Source organism: Fringilla coelebs (genome assembly GCF_963513975.1).
Source record: "Fringilla coelebs genome assembly, chromosome: 5".
In the NCBI taxonomy this organism is placed as follows: Eukaryota; Metazoa; Chordata; class Aves; order Passeriformes; family Fringillidae; genus Fringilla; species Fringilla coelebs.
In genome coordinates, this window is record NC_140033.1 from 49263618 (window position 1) to 49281422 (window position 17805).

The 17805-nt window shown below is 42.3% G+C and overlaps 1 protein-coding gene across 3 annotated transcripts in view; it reads right to left on the reverse strand.

The window, feature by feature from the left end:
• Positions 1–14879, reverse strand: part of TNRC6B (trinucleotide repeat containing adaptor 6B) — a 122483-nt gene extending 107604 nt beyond the window's left edge. For all 3 annotated transcript variants that reach the window (XM_084206984.1, XM_084206986.1, XM_084206983.1), the window contains exons 1-2: positions 14745–14879; positions 1846–1918 (exon numbers count right to left, since the gene is read on the reverse strand). The gene's annotated coding sequence lies outside the window, so the exon portion shown is untranslated. The remainder of the gene's footprint in view (positions 1–1845; positions 1919–14744) is intronic.
• Between the last annotated feature and the right edge of the window lie 2926 nt (positions 14880–17805).

Consider the following 17805-nt stretch of genomic DNA (forward strand, 5'->3'; position numbering starts at 1 on the left):
TATATTCAATACTTAATGTGATATGCCAGGTTCCCAGGTGATAAAAAGAAAGTTTACAGACAGCCCATTTAGATTTTCAGATCCAACACCGATCAAGAAAGTCATTCCTGGAAAAGGTCAAAAGTAAGATAATCCTCTTCTACCCTTGCAAATATTCACCCAAACTACTTGAAATGGGACTGAAATCCCTCTATTTTTTATTTACCTGATATCCTTCAGAAAAATTAACTAACTTCAGCTGGAGTAAGGTAACACCAAGGAAGGCCTGAGAAATTGCAATGCACGGTATGCCCACATACGATGCAGCAAATGCACATCTAAACTTAGGAATGACTTTCATTTAACTCTTTAAAATGTAATACAGTGATGAGAATCTATTCTCAAAGGTTAAAATATTCATTAATATGAACCAGCAGGATTTCTTACCAACTTTAATGCTTACTGCAAAACTGTCCTGCCATTAAACAGAATGGTTTTGGGACAATCCAGTTTGATTTTTAGTCCTATTTTTGCTCCATGTCTTTCTTCAGCAAAGATGAACTTGTTTTGTTCACTGGGCTCAGCATGACAGATGCAGCTACCAGCCACTCAGTGTAAGCAGAACAGTGCAGCGTCCTTATGGATATCATCTCTGCACTACTGCATTCTAACACACTCTGGCAAGCAAAACTTGAACAAAGCTCCCATATATTTATCAATCCCTGACAACCAATAGCAGTGAACAAGGTACTTCCTCTAGGCCTAATTTTCTCTCCACATTGAAAGGTCCAGCATGGAAAAATACAAGGTCCTCAATAGCAAGAGAGAGCTGGAATGCTAATGATTTGGTTTCATCAAACAGGCATCACTGGAACTAAGCACCTTGTCTAATTCAAGGGTCTTTCACGCAGCAATGCCTTTTTTTTTTTTTTTTTTTTTTAGATTGGCAGCAGGAATCAAATATGGACTAAAGAGAAAATGGGTTCTCCATCAGATAATGAAGAAAAAACCTACTTCAAGCTTCTAAAGAGTGCAGCTGTGAGAGAAGCACTTATTAATGTACAACCAATCGTGATTCCTGTGAATTCCCAAGTCTAAATTGGATATGGCCCACTAGAAACTCCCTGAAGGACAGTAAGGCTGCGCCAAATGTCACCATTACAGACATTAAGCAGAAATTGAAGGTAGGTCCCAAACTCTCTCACAAAGCAAAACAGGCACACCAGTGCTCCTCCGAGGCAGTGATCTCGTGTACACGGCATACTTGAAACAAGAGCAGCTAGAACAAGGCACTACTTGACTGAACAGTGTCTTAAATGAGACTGTGCTTGCTTGACACAATTGTATCGACACACCAGCTTCTAGGTACAGACAAAATGTTCATTTTTAACACATGACCCAACCACACTGTATTTAATTGCTAAAGCATTGTATTACATTGAGTCTGTTAAGAATGTACAAACGCAACATAAAATGTAATGTACAGAAGAAGAGGGTATTTTTTGTCACTTTAAATGCAAGTGGTTCTGAAAGCAAGAGCATTCAGAAGATAGAAAACCTTTGACTATAACTTTATTGCTTATAGGAAATAATCACTTACCAATTCCAGTGAGTTAAAAAAATCTCAACACAAATTAACTAATTTTTAAAGAAAATGATACATCATACATATCAACTTCAGCTTACAGAAACAAATCACATCAGGCAGTAACATAAACTTCACCCACAAACCCACAGGAAATAGCACACTAGAAAGCACATGAATACAGATCTACATCCTACAGTATCTTAAGAACCAGCATAGGCTATTGCTCTTCTCACATCCAACTTTCAAGATCACAATACTGAGCTTTGGTTGACTTTTACCTTTGACAGTTTCCAAGGGCTGCCAAAGCCCACAAGGATCCGTCCTGGCTACATTCAGTGCAAAAACAAAACCCTAAAAGGAGAGAAAAAAAAATTTAAAACGTCAGCCAACTGCGGTTATTAGTAAATTTGAAACAAATATAAAACCAAAAGTCAGCTGTCTCCAAAGATCAGCAAACCTAGGTGCACAGAAATGAAAGGAATAGGCTGCCATCAGGAAAATATTTTCTTAAAATTCTCCCCACAACCTCCCATCCAAATCTGGAAAAACAGTAAACACTGGTAGCATGTGTGAGAGAATCTCCTACTGGCTATGAGATACAACAGAACAGTAGGAGGCTCTAGAAATATAATTTCTATTCACAACTGGGGAAAACATGCAGTGGCCTTCTGGCCGAAGCTGTTTTGGCTGTTAGACATCAGACTGTCTGTCTAACAAACTGGTTTCTTGCACAGGAGCTGAGAGAACACACATAAGTGTGTTTCCTTGCAGTCAAGGGAAGAGATTATGTAATCCTACATAAACTCCTGAATATTAAATATTATGTGTAAAAATGAATCCCATACCTACCAATTGTCAGGTATTTAATCCTATTTTGAAAGAGTAATACAGCAGCACTATACTGGCTTACAATCATGCCCATTTCAAATCATACATAACCTGTCTTAACCACAGCTAGCATTAAATACTTCAGTTTTGGTTTTGCAAAACATAACCAACCTCCAGGAATTAAAAGAAGTCCAGAACCATCAGCTTACCATTATACATCCAAGTTAACATCACTGAAATCTAAATTATTCCAGTTGCCATTATTTAGGTTTGTTGTAAGAGATATTAACAAGTGGCACTTTTCTAAATTCACTGCATCATTTTGTTGGCTTCTACTCCTTAATGTACAGCATTATTTAGGAACAGAGCATTCCTGTCATTGGATTAACTGCCATAAACTGAGTTTATTTTTTTTTCCCTGATTTTCTAGCATTAACTAAGAGCTTTCTGGGCATGATTTCCATTCAAACAATTTCTGAAAATGCATTTGGTGATAAAAGGGAGTCTTACCTGCCACTGTGGTTTACCTGTCCCTTTGCTAGTGAGTAAAGATTTTACAGATGCAAACTTTAATTTTGAACTTGATTCTGATTTATGCTGTGGGGTGATTCAGATAAAGCAACCAAGGGCACACTCTGCTCAAGCTGTCTTAAAACATCATCTTACAAAAATCAGCTGCTGACATAAATAAATAAAAACATCACATACTCATTTAGGATATGGGAAGTTGGCATCAAGTCATTCACAACTTCAAAAAAACACAGAAGTATTTCATGGTTTTTCATCTACAGCACAGCAACAGTCATGATTTACTATAAAAATTACCCAGGACAACCCTGGCCTCACTGTTATGGTAATTCTCCACTTCACTTTTCAAGGCTGAAGATGGAAACATAACTTGTAATCATTAATTTGGCAGAAGGAGAGATACTACCGGTGTTTGAGAACAGGATTTGCAACCTCTTTATTTCACATGGTTTAGAACAATCTCTTTGCATTACTTAGGTGGAAGGAAATCCAGGAAGGATTAGTACTTCAAGGAAAAATGAACTAAAGATATCACTCTAAACAAAGCAGCTGGGAGGAATGGGAAAAGGCAGAAATCCTCAATCTCTCATGAAAAAAAAAATCCAGAGGAATATTCAGGAAGGGCAGTCACATATCCCACAAAATCACTCTGATGTTCTACAGCAAAACATGACATGAGAAAGGGTGTCCATTATGTTCAATTTAGCATTGGCTGCACAACTTCATATTTTGTTCTGTATTTAATTCTTTGCACTGATGTTTTTGGTAACATGTAGAAAATGTTTCAGCTGTTCACATAGATGACACAAGTACTTTTAACAAGATAAAGAGCTGTAACTTGGAATAGATACATTACTCTGTACTGCTCTTCTGAAGTAACATGAGAACAGAAGGACCAAAAAGAAGTTAAAAAGGTGCATGAACAAAACATAACTCTCATTTCACAGCACTTAAGTCTTTTTACATGAACAACTCAAATACAAACCATTTAATAAAACAGAGTGCTCCTGAAGATGTCATGGGGTTTAAAAAGGACAACTACACAACATGATCTGCTCAAGAAAATCCAATCATTAATGAATTTGTGGTTTTTTTCTCATTAAACAATGTCACCCTTTTTGATTCATCATTAAGGGAGACATGGGAAACATGCAAAGGGATACTTCTCAAATGGTCCTAAATCAGACTTTTAATTTAGAAAATCCTGGCTCTAGCCTTTGAGTCTAAAGACAGTTTTGAAACATAAGGACAGAATACTTCATCATCACCTTCCCAGTGTTCCAAACCATTTACGTAAACAACATTTAAGGTGCTAAATGTTTCTCCTCCCAATTAAGGAAAAGTAAACTGAAAAGCTTATTTAGAAAAATGTTTTGCTTACACATTTTGCCACTTTCTACTGTACAAAGCAGCACACACCCCACTTCTTTTCTGCTCATACTGGTTAGGCTAAAGAATCCATTAAAGGTTACGGTGAACATTAGAGGTATTTGTCCTCACTTTGCTACAGCAACCTATTGTATACAACATACACACTACACATCACTTCTCAACTGTAATCAATATTACATCCCAACTATAATCAGCCAAAGGCTGCCAACTGGTTAAGTTTTCCAAAGTCCTTTGTGCTTCGTTCCACCCTGAATTTTCACAGTGACTGAAGCATATACACACACACATTTATGTACATATACACATATATGTGTGTAGATACAATATATGTATGTAACAAAATGCCCTCAAAATTATTTCTACTTTTTCTCTTTAAGATCTTCAATACTCTACACCACAACATTTATGGAAACTATCAAACTGAGGTTGTTGGGAGTACTGTGTCTTAACTGACTGATGGCATCTTCTGGACAGCCAGCATCACAGTAAGAGTTATGGTGATACCTGGAGCAGCAAGGAATTAAAACAGTGAGTTGAGAATACCAGCTGCTTTTTACACTCCATATTAAAGTTTAACCCATTCAAGAAATTAGTTTTGCAAAGTTGGAAACAAATTATCACTTAAAAAAACCCCCAGCAAACCCAACAACCAAGCCTTTATTTCAGGGAATTTGCAAAGTGACAAAGTCTTCAGAACACAGAGGACCAGATTTTCTAAGGACAGGTGAAGAGCGGATGTTATACTAGACCAGAGACACGAAGCATTTTTCTCCATCTTAAGCAAAACGTTGTGATGAGTGAGAAGCCTGCTTCTCAACAGCTCAACTTTAAACCTGAAAGCTATAAATAACTCCTTTACTGCTGATAATCCCAAGAGAATCATCCTGTCAGATTATTCATACCACTAAAGTCAACTCAAGATCGAAGGTTTCCTTTCAAACCCCCAGTAACACTCATCAAGGCCCATACAGCAGTGTGTTTATCAAACCCAGCAGCAGTAACTAAATTAAAACTGATAAGGCGGTAAGCAGCCTTGTGCAGAGGAAAGGGGGAACGGTGCTTATTCACTGACAGCAGCAATTACAAGAGCTAAAGACACCATTACTGAAAATCATTCACATGCAGGACAGGACTGGAAGATACCTTACTTTTTAAACTATCTAGTTCTTACAATCCTCCTGTATTTAATTAGAAGAGTATCGAAGTTTCCTGTGTTAAACTATCCTTCTGCTTTGTTTGTTTTTACAATAAGAGCTGTGTGGTTAAGGAATTCACGCCGGCACGGCAATACTGTGCTAAGTCTTCCAGCAGCCATGAAGGCAGACAAGCATCCCCTGCTGCCCGAGAAAGGCTCTAGGTCCCGGCGCTGCACCCTGTAACGCAGCCTCGGGCAGAAGGTTATGGACAGGCTGAGCCAGGACACAGCCAGGAGGAAGGCCAGGGGATTGTGATGGAGAATAAAGCTTCAGTCACAATCTGCTTTTCCTGCTTTTTAAACTTTGCTCTTTTATAGCTTACACCCTGAAATTTTCCAAAATAATGTTCCATATTTGTCTCACTTCTAATGATTAATAACAGAGAGTTTCTCTTATACAAGGACGGTTTGACTTCTCACTAACATGATTATACATGCAGAGAAGTCCAAGATCTCAGCACTATTATTGTCAAAGAAAACAAATGCTGAGCTGTTAAGCAAATAATTCTAAACTATAATTGCAAACACCAACTTTGAACGTAACCAGCTGCCAAATAGAACTTCATCAATATTTATAGCATGACATCAGTCTGAATTGTACTCTTCAGCTATTTCGGCACCTAAGAAAGGAACAGGAAGCTAATTTTCAAAAATCTGTTTTATATTCAACAAAGCTTTTTCTTCAAAGAAATGAGGCAACACTCTCATTCTTATGGCTAATTTGTAAATTTAAAAACACAATGCAAATTATTACTGATACAATGCCAGTCCTCAACACTGCAGTCTTTGCTGAACACGTTTAGTTAGTACTACTGAATTTGGAACTACGTGCGAGAAGAGCTTCAGACCTGCTCAACTACGTGTGAGGTCAGGGCCCTAAATGTTCAGTCTTTTGGCACAAAAAGGGTTCTTCAACTTTCTCATCTTATTTCCTCTGAAAGCGGCATTTAAAAGAAAAGTAACCCAGTTTACTATTGCAACCAAAACCATAAAATCTGCCTTTAGGCTACCTACTTGAACTACATGACAACTGATTTTCACCATCAAGCTTTCACACCACATTTAAAAACCTAACTCTTGAAATTTGCTCCTAGTTTTGAATGTTCTTCACTTACATGTTACTTTTTGTTCATCCCTTATTAAATTTGAAATGCAGCAACACAAAATCTCATTTATTTTTTGTCCAGACTTTGTCAGACTGAAGCTACTTTCAGTTTATTTACATACCCAGCTGTGGCAGGGGTGAGATAAGCTGATATACAGTATCCATACAGAAGGCAGCACCAGTTTATCTATTTACTTTCAACTGGTGAAAGCAACATTATCCAGCATTGGTTAAGTACAGGGTTAGGGCTGGAGAGCGAAGGGACTAGTTATGTCACTGTATTCTTGCCCTCAGGCCACCACAATGTAACACTGTCAGGAGCGTGTTCCTTTGCTTATTAGACAATGTTAAAAAGTATTTGATACAATGGGACTTCTATCTGTTTTCTCCACAGTCTAATTTAGTTTTCAATCAACAGGAAGCTTCTCTCAATATGAATCTATTTTCCACAATACATAAATCGCCAGGGACAGGGAAGAGAAAGTTGGACTTTGAATATGAAAGAACCAGAGCAGTTAACTTCCAACAAATGAAAGTATTATCAGCCAGTTTTGTTTGTGTCTCTGAGTACTCTAAAAATTAAAAAGGCCAAGCAAAGAAAATTACAGGCAGCTAATTTACAACAACTATGGAGTTTTAAAAATCTGTGGAACAGCCTAGCTTTGAAATAAAATACATCTTCACCCTTTCAAGTACAATTTAGCAAAGTGAGTGCCATCAGAAACATAGGCAACTTCCCCTAAGCTTTTATTAAATATAACAGAAACATTGAACACCAACTAAAATCTACACCTGTTCTTCAGGCTGCCACCACATGAGCTGCAGAAAGTAGATGAGCAGATCCTGAAGCATCCAAACATTTATCCAAACAAAAAGCACAGCAACAATAATAAAAACTCAATTTTAGCTTTACTATCGCACCTTGCCATGAAGGGATAGGAAAAACAAGAGCTGTGCCTGTAGGAAATCACCAAAAAGAGACACTTATTATGAGGGGCAGGGAAATACCACAGTATTATAGGGAATAGTAAAGACAAGATCCATTTTAAATGTGAGAATCCATTTCAAGTGTGAGAAATGATAAGTATTGATTTTTTTTTGCAGTGTCTATGAAAAATGGTATGAATCTTAATGAACAGTCACAAATAAGCACTGTGGCTTGACTCTCTCTTTTTTGTTCTCTTCAAAAGAAGACTCATCTGCATTTTAATTTGCCAGAATAGGCATCTGATACAACACAACTCAAACCTGATAATGCAGAATCTCAGCCATTTGACAAACAAAAAAACTAAAAATTTAATTTTGAATAATTTTTTTTTCAGAATCCAAATACATATGGAAGGGTAAGATTTTAAATTATAATGGTTATAACAGTAAAATATCCTGCATAGACACACATTAGTGCCAAAGCACTCTTTTTTTGGCTCCTTACTTGAAGCAGTTAAGTGGAACTTAAAAAATAAACAAAACCTCCAAAATAAAACCCCCAAACATAGTTATCAGAATAAACACATTCCCAACACAGACTGAAACTTTTATATGTACAGCAATGTAAGAATGTTGTTATTACATCCAGGAAAAATCTCAATACATAAAAATCCCAGAGAGGGTCACAAAGAAAGATACTAAACCCCATAAAAGTAGCTGAAAATGCTTTAAAGCAACTATTTAGAGCAATATGTATTATGGCCTTCTCTCTTTAAAGGATTTTGGGCTTCTTCAGATCAAGGATGGATCATAATTAGTTCTGAAGTATATTTTGATCTTTGTAAGAAGCTGGGGTGAGTGTGGGAACTCGGTGCACTTCTCCTGAGGGCCAGAGCTACCGAGAGAACCCTTGGGGAGCTCGGGAGCCTTGGGATGTTGCTAAAAGTACCTGGTGGCTCAACTTTGACCTTGCAAGAGATGTACCACCTATATGTGGGGATATGAGAATCACTGGTGTGTAAAGGATATAGAAATAGAACATTTATAGGTCAAAGTACAGTTTTTAAGATTTTGGTACAAGGGGGTTAGAAAAACAAGATGGAGGGAGTTGGGGCCTGCCACATGGTTCTTCCTCCTTCTTCTTGTCTTCCATTTTCTGTGTGACGTAGATATTTTTGATAGGTTTATAGTAAAGGTACACTTAGTAATAAAAATGATAAGTATTGGAGACAAAAGATAAATATAGTTTACGTAGACTTTGTTATAAAAAGATGTGACCGCCCTGTGGGCAGTCAGAGTGCCTTTGGCTGCCTTGCTAGTCGGACCCCGGCTGGGCAGAAAGAAAATTTTTGTAGATAAGAAATAATAAACAACCTTGAAGACTGAACCTGAGAGTCCAGCCTTGTCTTTTAGAGCCCAAGAAGCGAGCCCATCTCACCCTTGTCTGAGCAGAGACAAATAACAGCGAGCCCAGACAGATGAGGGGACACATTCTCTTCCTCTATCTCAGAGGCAAATTTTTAAAATCAAAATTTAATCCTAATACTTTTCCCCAAGTTCCTCATCATTCCTCATGCTAGCTGCACCCTCTAATACTATTAACTTACGGTTTCTCAAGTCAGTGTGCAATCAACAGAAACCTCAGAGGTTTGAAATAGTGTTTCATTGTATGGTAAAGTAAGTGAGGGTATAGGTGATTTAATCTTCTACAAAATCTAACTTCTGGAAAAGCTTTTAAATCACAAAGTTACTGTACTGCTGTATAAAAAGCAGAATATACTGTCAGCTGTAATAAGAAAATGTACTCTGTGGCATTTCCATGTTCTCCAGAAAGAGACATCAGATTATTTCTAAGGATCCCCAAATGTGCCAGGAAAAAGCAAAAAGGTTCTCAAATGTCCAGGAAAGAACCTTTAAACATAGGCTAAAACCTGGCTCTCTTCAGCTCCTAAGACACAGAAGCTCCTAACTAGAGGACACTGACACCAAAGTGCTGAGTAATTTGTCTCTCTTGGCTGTAAGAAGCAGTGAGAGGAGAGGACCTACTCCCATTATCATTGGTGGATCACCCTAAGGCCAAAATAGATTTATCCACAGTAGACTGGCAAGTCCCTGAAGAGTTCCTTCTATTCCCCAGAGGTGGGTTTCCTATCTTTCCTACCACTCATGTGGTACTGTTGTGAGACTTATGCAGAGAGGTCACAGGGCCAGGGAAGCTGGTAATGAGATTGCCATGGAGCAGCCCAGCAGTTCCTTAATTCTGACCATGTGGAGACCTCTCAGACTAGTCCTAAAACAAGAAGGGCAGCAAAAACCTTTCCAAACATTCAGCTTCTGGATTTAAAATCATACATTTATTTGAACTAGTGAAACTCTCTCACAAAGTCTGCTTTTGCCACATGAACGACACATTAGAGAACTGCAGGTACAGCCAGTGTTTTGTGGTAAGAAAATAGGAGGGACTCGAGTAGGAAAAAAAGCCCTGTAGCCATAGGATACAAGATGATCAGAGGAACAGGAAGAAGCATTTCCAACAAGCAAAACAGAGGCTAGAATCTGAAAAATCTTCAAACTTACCAGAAGAAAGCCAACAGTATTTGCAAAAACTACATTCTTTGTAGACTACTACCAAATCAAAGGGCATAAGTTTCTCCTGTTACAGAACAGACTTTACTAATGAAAAACCCAATACACTACTGAAAAATTCTGCCAGGTTGCTTTTCTTTATAGCACTTTTTATGACACTGTCAAGAGTCGTTATAAAAGTATAGAAAATAAATGCAAGTAAAAGCATCAATGACTTTTACTTCATTACTCATTTAGATGGATTAAAGAACTTCCCCTCATACAAGCAACATGATATCATTGTATCACCTTTTGACTAATCCTGTTCAGGCTATCTAAAATTATCAACTCTTTGTTTTGCAACTTTGCTTCTTAACCTTTCATCTGCTAATTAGCTTTCCAGCCTTCCATCTTCTGTCTAACATGGTCAAAATATACCAACTTCCAGGTTATTTTTTACACATTTATTGTGACCAGTATCCTGTAGCACATGGCACATGTTCTGCCTTGTGATACCTCCCATTTCTCCTTACAAGGAGGATGTTGCTCCACAGACTTAAAAGCTAAACTGGCTAAGAACTGCTTTCAGATCAATTTTACTTTTTAAAGTAGATATTTTAAAAAATTTAAAGAGTGTAAGTCTCAGAACATTAACTGGCTTCCCAGATTTTCTCACAGAGGAACTATTGAGTTTTTCCTGATCCACAGACATTAAATCAGGAAATACATGCACGATATCCAATTTCAGAACTACTAAAGCTGGCAGGGCCCAGAAACGCAATCCGTACTGACTAGCTGAAACTGGAAAAGGTCATCTCCATAGCTCACTACATGGTAAACACGGAGAACATCCAAACTCCAACCACAACCCTCACGCTGATGAAAACTTAAAAACCTCAGAACATTCCCCTACAACATAATGCAAACCATAATAAGTGCAAAACCACCCTCTCCCTCTAACCGCTATAAGAAGGCAAAGGGAAAAAACAAATTTAACATACTCACTGCCTACTGCTCTAGAGGAGAAAAAATAAGTGACACCAACGCCTCACAGCAAAGCATGTTTACTTCCCTGAAGAAATAAAAAATAATGAGTAGCAGTGCAACACAACAGAAGAGAAATGTAAGGAAGTATAAGAGTTTTATTATCTGCTGAAAGAGCCAGGGAACAGCAAACAGAATATCCTGATTACTCTCACCCCAGTCACCTCGCGAGCTGAAATACCAGCAGGCAACTACTTGTTTGACAGTGACAGCTGGCCCAAGTACCAATAAGTGCTCCTAGTTCTATTAGCAGATAGTAGCCAAAAGTTTAGTTTGGATTCACAAGAAATTAACATGAATTCTTCAGTCCATATTCCACACCCTGTTTGCTATCAAGAATAAGCAACCTTACTATATATGTTTTATCTGAAATGGAGAAAGACAGTAAATGCTAAGCTAAGGAAGACTGTTAGCAAGAATACACGTATTTTTCTACCACAACTGGTCAAACCACTAGAAACACATGTTAGGGTCTGCTCAACATCTCTGTGCTAGGTTCTTGCAATTAGAACCGAAGACTGACATTCTCTTGTTATTCTTTCCCTAAGATAGTGAAACATTTCATTATTAAAATTTCTGAAAATGGAAGAAACAGACCATTAAAAGCAAATCCAGAGCAAATACATTTTATAAGCACTGAGGTGACAGAAAACTTTTAGTTTTAAAGAAAACCAGTGGTACATATGTGCTAGTGTCAGGTACTTCCCTAATTTATCTACGTGTTAAACACGCTTAATTTATCCTGTGAAAACAAACAATGTCAGTTCTTCACAAAAACTCATCTACTGACCCAAACTACACATACATTAAGGCTGAGTGAAGAAGAACAACTAATGATAACCAAATAGCTGAAAAATGCTAGGTATGCTGTAAACAGAAGTATTGCAGAATTTGTGAATCTGATAGCAGCACTATGAGCAATGACTGTGGAAAACCATTGCAAAGAAACTGGAAAATGACTGTTAGTTGTTATTACTGCACAAAGCAGACAATATTTATGTATAGAGATTTCCAAGAAAATAAACACAATAATGGCAGTAAGTGACTACAACAGACTCTGCATCCAAGCTTTTTGCAGAAAATGGAAATAGAGTAACCAAACCATTAAGCAGACTATTAATAAACTCATTCAAGTCAATAACTAAGCTTCTTAGACTTATTCTGTGATCTCCAGTTCATACTGCTTAATTGTAAATCCAATCTCTTCTGTGAGCAGAAGTACACCATCTTTACCAGAGGGGAAAAAAGAAATCACTCAAAAACCCCAGAGAACAAACCCTGTTTAAACATATTTTCAAATTACTAATTTTATAGCAGTCCTTCAATTCTTTACAGCATTCTGGCTGCAGCTATTCTGTTCTAGATGCAGCTGTCTCTACATATATTTTTTTTGCAGAATTATGGATAATAAAAATAAATTTCTAATTTCTTACTTGCTATGATAGGAGGCAGATCGAAGGTAAAATACACTACTCAAGAGCTACATGAAATCCTCTCCTGAAGCTTCCTCCTCTGAAGTCATACTCCAACATCAAGTTTTAATGATGAAATATGCATCACCAAGCAAAACCATGACATACACTCAACTTAAATATTTTATTGGACTATTCAATCACACAAACTCTGGCTGATTAAGCTTTGTCAAGACTTCTAGGTGCAAATGTTTGAACTTATTATTGAAATGAAAGTGTAGATCTCTAGCTAAATTTGCAGGTATACAAAAACTGGAATAATAGATTAATTCAAAAGTCTGCCTAATCACGGGACACTGGCTTATCATTACATTTTTACTGGGCCTTCCACATTACAGGATTCAGGTGATTCCCTGTAAGCATCCCAATGCCATTTTGCCCATCAGCACACATGCAGTATAGCTAAAGATAAATGTCTAATGATGATCTCACCTACTCCCTACTAATACAGATGTGCGTGTACCTTACTGCCCCAAAACCTCAGAGCAGAAAATCTGACACACAGCTAACACCTCTCTGGGCTCCCTTCCCCCATCTCCAGCCTCAACTTTTTGCAGGCGATTTCTTCACTGAGAAATTGTCTAGTTACATCTGCAACTCAGTAAAACTCAGGTGAAAAGTCACCCCTGCAAACTCCTCCCCCAAGATACATCGACCCAGCAGACCCTGCAATATCCACTGCTCGTGTCGAACTACTGGAGCTTATCTTTCAGCTCGGGGCCTTGGGTAATGCAGCAGATGAGAGCATTCACCCACATCTCAACAGCAACAGCGTGCATTCCAAGGAACCTGCACCTTTAGAGAGTCACCGCAGGAGAGGAGGGCATTGCTGAGCAACTTCACTGTGGACAAGTTAACTACGAAGCCGCTTGAACTTGTGCACATATTTAATAACCATATGAACCAAAGTTATCACCTCTGCAACACTTGTAGCAGGAACTTATTTCCAAAAATCCATTCATATGGATAGTGATATTACTGGAAAACACTAGGTAAAACAGACCTTTCAAATACAGCGCTGTACAACCCCCAAAGACCAACCTACTATCTTGCAGAAAAAGTCACAGGTTTTGTAGAGGTTGTATATGGGACAACGTTTGTAGACGTCAATGACAACGTCGTACCTTTTGCAGAGGTTGTAAGCTGCTGAACTCCAGCAAGTCATTATTTAAAAATAGTAATTAATGGATTGTAGAAACGTTAGCTTTACAAAGAGGTATTTTAACAAGTGTTCATAAGGTTAGTGAAACGTTACCATGGAAAAACAAGCACTGTTTACATCAGTAAGCATCTCTACTTTAGCTAGGAAAACACTTTGTTGAGTCTTCGGTTTATTCAACAAGCCTCAGCTGTATGCTGTAGTAGATCCTCCTACATGCACTTTCATGAAGCAGATCTGAGCTCGCAAGATACCACGCTGCAAGCAGCGCTTACCCACAGCCAGCGAAGCGCCTCCAAAAACAAACATTCCCTCATTTTGCTACAAACAGCTGGGGAAACTTTTTTTCCCCCTAGGACACACCTCTGAACACGGTCACTCTTCCCACCCACCCATCATGTGTACACACACATTTTCACCAGCATCACGTTCCACTCATCCAGCGCGCTTTGCAGTGCTACCAACGCAACCTCGGCTCTGTCCCCACACTACAGCGCTTTTTTCCCCATCCACACAAGGGCTCCTCGGAGTGTTTCGGCCGCCGTACCTCCTGCCCGGCCTGGGTGATCCGGCGGGCGGGCGGCTCTTCCCCGGGGCCCTGTGTGGAGCGGGAGGGGGCGGCGGGGGGCACCGGGGCGCAGCCGCGGTGAACGGCGGCCGCACGTGAGGCGAGGAGGGGGCAGCGCTCGCCCGGCTGTGCCCCGGGACAGGCACTCGGCGGGGTCGGGGCGGCAGCAGCGGCCGCTCCGCTACCGCCGGGGCAGCGCCCTTGAGCCGCCGCCGCTCGGGGCCCCTCCCGCCGGCCCGGCCCCCCCGTCCCTCCCCCGCCCCGCGGCACCGCGGCCCGGCGCCAGAGGCCCCTCAGAGGCGGCGCGAGGGTCCGCGGGGCGGGAAGGGCTGCCAGGGAGTCCCACGGCGGGAGCTGGGATGGGGAATAGGTGGGGGGCCCGTCCCGCACTCACCGCCGAAGCGCCGCCGCGGTGCGCTGAGCCCCCGTTCTTCTCAGTGCCGGGGGCGGCTCCGCCCGCCCGGGAAACACGAACCCCAGGAAGCAAAAGGCGAAGAAGCTGCGAAAAGCGTACCCCCCCCCCCGCTCCGCCGGCGCCGCCAAAAAAACACCACCGGGGGGGGGAAAAAAAAAAACCAAAACCAAACTTTCCTCGCCGCCGTCTCTCCCTCCCCCGAGGAGCACGAACCCAAACACACCGGGACACGCCCCCGCACCGCCCCTCGCACCGCCCATTGGACGGCGCCCCGCCGACCCCCGCGCTGATTGGTCGTTCTGCCTGCTCGTCTTCTCCTTCCGCTCCCCTTTCCGCCCCTTCACGGTGCCCATTGGGAAGAGTCTCGGGGATCTCTCCGTCCATTAGCCAGGACTCACGTCAATCACAAAGGAGCATCGCCTCTCGGCGCTTTTGATTGGGTTCTCGCGTCACTACACGCCCACCGATTGGCTGCATTTGCTGGCTGTCACCGGTTAGCGTTGGCCCCCCCTTCACTCCCTCACTGGCTCCCGCCCCTTCTTCCTCTGCCAGTTAGCTGCGAGATTTGCCCCTTAAATGGGGCACTCGCTCGCCCGCTTCTACTTGTCCCGCCCTTCCGCCCTACGGATTGGGCTGTGGGTCGCACCCTCCGACTCCATTAGAGAACGAATGTGCCCGTTACACCGTAACTGCACGGAGACCCGCCCACTGAGCCGCGCTCCTCGGCGGCCCCTGGGACCCTACTCAGCGAGGCGAGGTTACGTCAGTTTGTGCACTCATGTGCCAACCGCACGGGCGGGGCGCTGTGACGGGCACAGGCGATAGCGCGTATAGCCGCGGCTGTGGCCGATCAGCGGCGCCGCGACGCAGCACCAGCGCCACACTGCCACCCGCCCCCAGCGACTTCTCCAGCTGGCCCCGCCCCTCCACGTGCACGCGCGACAGCTATTGGGCAGGAAGGGTGTCAGTCGTGCAGCTAGCGAAGCTCATTGGCCGTTAGCCGACGCCTGCGCAGCCAGCCGGAGACCGCCCCCTGATGTCACCCGCCGGATGACACAGCAACAGCGGGCTGGGGGTGGGCAAAGGCAGGGCCGTCCTTTTGATTGGTTGGTTTCACTGTCAATCTCCCTGGAGGGCGGACGGTGGGCGGGGTGATGGCGCGTGCCCACCGCGCCCCACGTGGCCCGGGCAGCTGCGCACGTGACGGGGGCCCGCGACCGGGAAAACTTGTGGGAAAGGCACTTGGGGTGACCGCGGCGTCATTCCTAAATGCAGTCGTTACAAATATACGCTGATCTTCATTATTCCTGCGGTGGGCCCAGCCAGAAACTGCGGGGTAGGGGGGGCGGGGGTTGGTGCGAGGCTGAGACAGGAGCGGGCCCGGGGACGCTTCCCTGGGAGGCGGCGGGAAGGCCGGGATGAGCAGCGTTGGCCCTGGGCTGCGGAGCAGCACTGCTGGAGCGCAGAACGGCAAGGACAAAACGGGAGGTGCATAAGCAGGAAGTGCACGGCACCAAGAATTAGCAGAGCAGAAGGGCAGGGCCACAGGAGCATCGAGACGGCGCTGAGGGGAGTGCGTGGACAGGGAGAGCCTGTGGAGGATAAACTGGGTGCCAGAGGTTTTCCTTCTATGCTCGATCTCATTCTCCTTATTCTCCAGCATATTTGAGGGCTGCTGTTCCATTGATGAGTGTCACTTCCTGACCTCGCCCAGGGCCGCGAGCAAGTGCAAGGTTTCCATTCGATCTCCTCGGGAGAATCCTGTTACAGCCTGACCAGCAGAGCCCTGGAGCAGCTGAACACAGAACTCTAGGGATGGGATGTGCCTGTCACCTTAGCAAATGGGTCTGTGGGTGTTTGGGGAAGACGTGCTCTTGTCTTGGAAGAGCCACAGGGCCCTTCACAGGTTAGTCACCAGCAGGAGGGACAGCTGCTAGCACAGCAAAGCCACATGTGCTGGTGGCACAGACAGCAGACAAGATCCCTGCAAACTCAGGCTACACAAGTTAGTAAAGAGCAGTGAATCTTTTGATGACTTCTCCATTCAGTAATGGTAATTGATTTTTGCCTTGATTGGTGGTAAAAGAGCCCCATTAATATGAATAAGATTTCATACTGGATATGCACATACTTGTTACTGTGGTGCTGTAAGGAATACAAAAGGCTCTGTACAAATCAATATAAATTAGTAATATAACTTTTGGATGCAGTTTGCCTCTCTTCCTCATTGTTTATTCCATGTGTGGGAACTGTCTGTATCCTGTCTATCCGCATGGAATTTTAGTGTTGTAAGCAGAAATCACTAATACACCAAGAGTATGGGTTGCACACTTTGGGAGAGAAAGATCTGTCTAAGATGCTGACCTTGTCTTTGCCATTAGTAAAAAAACCAATAAAATAATTTCCCTCTTTAAATTCTCTTTCCCCTTATTGGTGTTATATTGTGAGCGCTTCTTCCCATGTTTTGCTTAGGGTTTTGGTGTGCATACAGGAGCAAAAGATACCACTCTCCATTGTCCCTGTAGTTTCACACTACAAAACAAATTTGAGCTGCAGAAAGCAAACACATTTTGTTGGTTTGTCTGAAGTTATAATGGATGACTCAGGAGTTCCCACGCAGGTTCACCTGTGCATTTGGAAGGAATCACAGCTCCCAGACAGGTTCTGGTTCTCATAAAGCCCAAACACTTACAAACAGAATCGTTCTTCCTGTTGTTTTCATACCTCCCCACTACCAATCCTATCCAAAAAGGGGACCAAGTCGGACAGTGACAGTGTGTTCTTTCATCCACTGGATGTCAGTATTACACTACCACTCTGGTGCCTTCCCAGGTGCTGAGAAAGGTTGGATTTATTTGGGGTGAAAGCATTTCTTTTCTGATAGAGAAGTGATGAGAAAAACCATTATAGCTTCAGTCTCACTGCAGTATGAGCGTTCCCTTTTGCTCCTGCAGAAACAGGCTGGGACCATGCCTGCAGACATCCCAACGATCAAACCTCACAGACAGAGAGACAGGCAGACTTCACAGTTGGGGTCAAT